We start from the raw sequence: 7,007 nt of genomic DNA on the forward strand, positions 1-7,007 counted from the left end.
TAGCTTTTACATTATTTACTATATACATTCAAATATTAAAATAAAAACAAATTATCAAATCACTTAAATAACTCAATTGTCAAGTGAGAATATGGCTTTTGTAACTATGAATGCTTGACTTCAAATCTTCGTACTCAAAAATATTTTGTGGATATTATCAAAATAAATGTAGGTTCATTGGCTCAGTTCCAAGAATTTGAAGCCAAACCCTACCCTGTAACAAATTAGATAGGATTGGTTCAAGAGTAATTTGAGATTGGTTCCATTCAGTTTTAGATAAAACCTACCCATTTACTATAATTCTTATGTTTAGAGGCACTTGGTCGGAGGCTATAAAAGAAACTGCCTCTATAATGCATTAAAGGAGGCAGATTTATTAGATTATAACAGAGGCACTTTTTAACGCCTTTATAATTATAATTTTTCCTGTCCCATTTAGCGGACAAGTAAAGTAGTCGCTGTTTTGGATTTGGCGCGCAAACAGCGAAATTACCTCTTCGAACGACTCTTTATGTTTCCTCTTTCATTCTTTCTCTTGGGCGAACATTTTTTTTCTCTTTTCATTCTTCCTTTTTCTCTCGTACGCATGATTCTTCCCTCCTTTCGTTCCTCGCTACAGCAGCCCTTCAGTCTTCTTCTTTAACAACATTACCGGATAGGAGGGCTGATTTTTTTTCTTTTACATCTAGGTATCGGCTAACGAGGCTGAAGAGAGCAAATGTGTGATTAACTAGAGTTTGGGGATTTAAGGGCTTTGGTGGAGGATTCCAACATGTATCAGCGGGCACTTTTTGGATTGAAATCCGAGCAGCGAAAAGGGTAAGATTGATGATATTCTTATTTTGTTTCTTTTGAATACCGATAACATTTGCTCTTCCCTTGTTGAGTGCTCACATATTAGGATTCTTTTGATAATGGAGTTCCTTTTCTAAGAGGATCTGAGATTTTGGATAATTCGCCTTTTCGTCGGAATAAGTGGAAGGGTTTATAGTATGATGTTTGTTCTTATTCTGTTTTGGGGGCCTGTCTCATGTTTTTCCTTTATTTTTTTCACAGTATGGAGAGGTGTTGGGAAAAGGGTTCTTTCAAAACATTGTATCGTCTTCTTCTTTCCAATTTTAATTTTCTCCCTTAACTTGCTCGGAAGCACTAGTACTTGGCGGTATGCTACCATTGGTACGTTTTCTTATTTTGTTTTTCCTTGATTTATTGACTTTTCAGATATAGGGCGTTTGATGACTTGGAAGGGATTGAAGTTGCTTGGAATCAAGTTAGAGTGGTTGACTTATTGCGGACTCTGAAGATTTAGAGCGTCTCTACTCTGAAGTCCACCTGCTCAAGACTCTCAAGCACAAGAACATTATCAAGTTCTACAGCTCATGGATTGACATAAAAAATGAGAATATCAACTTCATCACTGAGATTTTCGCTTGGGAACATTACGCCAGGGGGTTTTCTACTTGTACAGATCCTTTCCCTCTTCTTTTCTATTTCTTCTGTGGAGAACATTCAACTTAGAATCATCTTGGTAGGTATCGGAAGAAACACAAGCATGTCGACTTGAGAGCACTCAAGAATTGGTCAAGGCAAATCTTGCACGGTCTTCTCTATCTTCATGGTCATGATCCGCCGGTCATCCATCGCCACTTGGAAGTGTGACAATATTTTCGTTAATGGCAACCAAGGCGATGTGAAAATCAGTGACCTTGGACTGGCTGCTATTCCGCTCAGCTCTGTCATTGGTGAGTACCAAGCAGTTTTTAGAATTGAAGTATGGCAGAGGTCTATTCTTGGACTAGCAGGGAATAATATTCATTTAATTAACACTGTAGGGACTCCAGAGTTCATGGCACCACAGCTTTATGAGGAAGAATACAATGAACTTGTGGATATCATGCCTTTGGCATGTGCTTATTAGACTTGGTGACCTTTGGGTATCCCTATGTTGAGTGCGCCAATGCAGCTCAGATTTACAAGAAAGTGACATCAGTAAGGCAACCTTGATCTTTAACCCTTTTGAGGGTCATGTAATTAATAGTTCTTTTAGTCTATTTATCCGCATTGCATACTAAATTACTTGAAGAGACTTTCTGTCCATATCCTTGGTTGCCTCTGTTACCTTCATACCTTGAAACCTTGAATGTTCATAAAGTTATGAAACTCCAACCTGAAAATAAAAAGATCAAGTCCCGTAATTAAGTCCTCTGCGCTATTGTTGTTATAAAAGCATTTGAAGAAACATTTTCAATTTATGAAGGACAAACCCGTAATTAAGACCTTGTTATAAAAGCATATAAAAGTATACATCTCTTGCATATTTAATTGGGATCTACACTTTGCACTCATTTAGGATTGATTAGTATCTAATATCCATGTGCTTATTTTAGAGGCTCTTTTGTTTTATGAACTTTTTGTTCATTTTTTTTTCTCCTTTTCTTGGACTCTGGTGCAAATGTGTTCAGGTGGCTAAGGCAGCGTTTTGTAGGAGTGCAAATCTGAACCGTTGCAAATTCGCACTCCGGTTCAGATTTGCTTTTATTTGGTTAGGGTTAAAAAATCCACTGATTTTCGATGCAAAAATGTTTACAGACCAATGTTTGCATCGAAAATAAGTGAAAATTTTGTTTCCAAAAAACCAAAGTGAAATTTGCATTGTTTATTGCTCATAGAGATTGCTATAGGTTTATACTTCCCATAGAAATTAGGTTTAGTGAATTTTGGTTGTAAACAGGTTTTTAATATATATATATTTTAATTTTCTTCTCTTCATAATTCAATAGTTTGTTGTCTAGTTAATACAACATCTTCTTCTTTATCTTGGTCTTTCTTAAAATTTCTTATTTCTAAAATCTCTATTCAGAACCAGTCATACCATGCTTATGTTTGCCCTTTTAAATTGCTGGACTGATGATGGTTTTTTGGGTGTTGGTTGGAGTTTTCTAAGGAAAAAAGTATTCTCACCACTCTTTTTTTTTGTTTTTTTGTTGTGCTTCAAGGTGTTATTGGAAATAATGCATAAAATGTGTTATGGTGATTTTTTAGTATAATAATTGCCATTATCATGCTTATGTTGATGTCAGAATTGTTTGCTAATGGATAGCTCAAACTAAATATGAATTTAGTCATGAAACTTGAATTCTTTCTTGAGGTTTTGCTTTCTTTGTTTGAATCTCATTGTGAGTTGAGAGACTATTAACTGAGTTTTCTTCTAAGGCACTCATGTAAAATGCTCTCTCATTCTGATATATGGTTTGGGTAGTGTTCACACTTATTAAGAAGCCCTCTTTGTGACAAAAGGTGAGACTCACAATGTGGAAAAAAAACCTTGAGTGTGGCACTTGTCTTTTTATCTTTGAAGTAATTAGGTGTTGGTCTGCTTGCTAACCTGAATTAATCATTTCTTCCCTAGATTTTAGCAAAAGTTATAAATTCACATGGGTTTGGATTGCACTAAAAGGTTTTGAAGGTAGTAGGAGGTCACTTCTGCTTCTCTTGAAACAATTCTAGTTGTAGGAGATTTATTTTAAAGTCTAGATTCTAGCAAAAAGCCTAAAGATCATAACTGCAGTTGGCGGGTTCATGAATGTTGTCTTAAGGGAGGCTCATCGCTGGTTGTTTTTGTCTTTTATGAGGTAGTGTGCAGAAGCTCCTTCTAACCACTGCAAACCACCACAATAAACCAGTATGAAACCAGTCCCAAACCCACCTCTCTTTGTCCCACTAACTATTTCAAGTCTTGGCATTAAACCAGTCCCAAACCCACCTCATTCAACTCCTATATCTACTGAAATTTTATAGCAGGAAATGGAAATCAGACTTGAACTCACTCCGGTGACCCATGCCACTGTTGCAATTTGTAGCAGAAAACCAGCATGAAACGAGCTCCAAACCCACTTCTTCAACTCCTATATCTGTTGAAATTTTACAGTAGAAAATCAGCCTTGAATCCACTCCCGGTGACCCATACCATTGCTGCAATTTGTAGCAAAAAAACGGTGTGAAACCAACTCCAAACCCACCTCCTTGAACTCCTATATCTGCTGAAGTTTTACAGAGAAATTCAGCCTTGAACCCACTCCTGATGACCCGTGCGATTGCTGCAATTTGCAGCAAAAAACTGGTGTGAAACCAGCCCCAAACCTGCCTCCTTTAACCTCTCCATCTGCTGAAACTTTACAGCAGAAAATCAGCCTTGAACCCGCTCCCGGTGACCCATGCCACTGCTGCAATTTGCAGCAGAAAACCGGTGTGAAACCAGCCCTAAACCTGCCTCCTTTAACCCCTCAATATACTAAAATTTTACAGTAGAAAATCATCCTTGAACCCACTCCCGGTGACCCGTGCCACTGCTGCAATTTGTAGCAGAAAACAGGTGTGAAACCAGCCCCAAACCCGCCTCCTTTAACCCTCTACCTCCTGTGATTTTTACAATAGAAAACCAACCTGAGCCCACTCTCAGCTGTCCATCTAACTGCTATAATTTGACCTCTTGAAATGACCCAATCAGTCTTGCAATGATTTACGGTGCAAAGTTTGTAGTGAACATTAGCGAACTTGGGGAAGATGATCCACTAATACAGAATGTGAACTTTTATCCTACACAAACTATATCCTACTTTGGCATTACTTTTACTATTCATTGATTAATTTGTGATCATAAATTGAACCTTTTCTGAACTTTTTACCATGCTATTTAAAGCGCATTTCAATGATGTGATGCTTATTGGAACAGTCAGGCTAAGCTTCTTTTATATTCTATTTTTTCAGGGCACTTTGCATTTTCCATCATTGAAGGTTCCATGGCACAAATCATCCTCTGTGAAAAGTTCCATAATTTGGGTATACAATTGCATTACACAGGATCCTTTATTTTCTGAAAATTTGTTCTTACAAGTGTCAACCTATCATGTTTTTTTCCAAGAAAAACATCTGGAACTTTCCCAATTTCAACAATTTAATCACGAGGAGTAATATCTATAGGTATTCTACTAGCACTTCAAAAGGAAAGGGATACTTTTTGAAGCAGATTGCAACTCCTAGTGGGCAATCTTAGACATCATTGTTCTGGAAACAAGTTCATTACAGGTATTAGTGCTTTTTCTTGAATTCTGGTTGTAAAGCTTTGTTGAGTATCATAAGTGGGTTTAAGAATTTATTTCTTAATAAGCTCTTTGCACTTTTTTTCTTGAAAGGTTGGTGTTATTAGATTTAATCTTCCTAATGGTTTCATTCTGTGCAACTCTTAATTTCATGTTTAGCTAGCTATTATCTCTTATTAGTTGGTACCTCAGTGCATGTTGCCTGTATGCATTTTCTGTTGTTTTTTTTTTTTTGATAAAAAACCCACTTTGCAAAAGATTATAGGGATATATACCCGAGAGAAAGACAAAATGAATTTACACCACACCCCACTTTACATCCAAAAGAAAAAAGCCTTAAGATATCAAAATGTCCCTCCAATTGGACTGGAGATATACTAAGCCAAGCCTGTGGAGCTGTGGAGAGGCCAGAGTCCAAAAACTCAAGTACCATTCTGCCTTCTGGATCAATACTTCCATAGGGGAAGCTTTTTGATCACTCTCTGATTGCATTCTTCCTAGAGAGCCCAACAGATAACCAACAGTGCAGGATTCCAGAGGACCTGATCTCTCCTACTGAAGCCCGTGTCTCTCCAGGATGTAAGCAACTCATCCAACCTGTCTTGATGGACCCATTATCTTCCAAAGAACTGAAGGAAATGGTGCCATAGACCTGAGGCAACAAGGCAGTGAATAAATAGATGACTCACTGACTCTCCTGCCCTACCACACACTCAAGTAACCTCCAACACCGTGCCTCTGTGAGATAGGTTCCCTCTAGTTAGGGCCTTGTCCCATGCAACAACCAAAATGAAAGACTGCACTTTCAGTGGAGCTGCTTTCTTCCAAATCCAAGCTGCTATAGCACAATTTGATTGAAAACACACCTGAACTGTTTGCACCCCACAGACTGTGACCAGACCCTGTAGGTTGTAAACTAGCTCTATAAAGAATGTCCATCAGCCTTGAATTGGGGGCACCAAAGCACTACCGTTTCTGAGGATTCATATGAATCTTGGATGGTGGCATCCATTTTCTGTTGTTATTTTTAATACTTAATTATGGAAAACTGGTCCATTATCAGTTCCTTCTATATTTGTTGTGTATACTGCAGCTAGAGAAAAATATAGTTCTGAAACAAGTAATATTGCTAAAAATGGCTTTTCAAATTAAACAAGTGTGGACTTTAGAGAATGAAGTTTCCATTAATGAACCATCTTTTATATTAGCAATGAGAATGAATTCTTTTATTTTTGACCATCTAAAGAGGCCTTGCTTCGGTCTTGTTAATCATTTCATGTGTACCTTTAGAATGTTCTACTTTAATAGTATGCATTGCACAAGCAGGTGAGCCACAAAGCAGTTTTAATAGTTTGTATCCAATCCATTTTTTTCAATTTGTTAATCATATAGTGTCTATTTCAGGTATGGCTTGGGGCTCATGTCACTACCACATCTATCCAAGTGGCCAGCTTAAGGGGTGTTCGTCAACATGATTGTTTTTTTTTTGTTTAATTTAATCATCATGGAACAATATTTATAGATGTATCTTTTTGAACGGAGTAGTATAGATATATTTTATACAGATTTTATTTCAATATTGTATACATGTTATTACAGGTTTAATGGAAACACTTTTTTAAAAAAAAATTCTTAAACCACTTTAGAGGTGGCCAAAAGTGCCCCTTAAAAGTGAAACACATACCTTTAGAGGCAGCCTAAATGTCGCTTCAAAAACAATTAAAGACATTCCAATGCACCTCTAAATCGGACTTTTAGAGGCATTTGTAATTGCCTCTATACAACACTTTTAGTGACAACGCAATAGAGGCAGTTGTATGTATGTGCCTCTAAAAGTCCAATCTAGAGGCGGATTGACAATCCGCTTCTAATTATCAACCAAGCGCCTTTAAAACATATGGCAACAGG

The 7,007-nt window shown here is 37.2% G+C and overlaps 1 pseudogene across 1 annotated transcript; it reads left to right on the forward strand.

Annotated features, from left to right (window-relative positions):
• Positions 1-378: 378 nt before the first annotated feature.
• On the forward strand, positions 379-6,687 carry LOC104605388 (putative serine/threonine-protein kinase WNK3; annotated as a pseudogene). Its single transcript, XR_016079262.1, has 7 exons — positions 379-819; positions 1,222-1,451; positions 1,533-1,742; positions 1,833-1,989; positions 4,768-4,839; positions 4,981-5,085; positions 6,504-6,687. The product of XR_016079262.1 is annotated as a putative serine/threonine-protein kinase WNK3 (transcript).
• Positions 6,688-7,007: the final 320 nt, after the last annotated feature.

The sequence above is a fragment of the Nelumbo nucifera genome, chromosome 8 (assembly GCF_055504915.1).
Source record: "Nelumbo nucifera cultivar China Antique chromosome 8, China Antique-T2T, whole genome shotgun sequence".
NCBI classification, from domain to species: domain Eukaryota; kingdom Viridiplantae; phylum Streptophyta; class Magnoliopsida; order Proteales; family Nelumbonaceae; genus Nelumbo; species Nelumbo nucifera.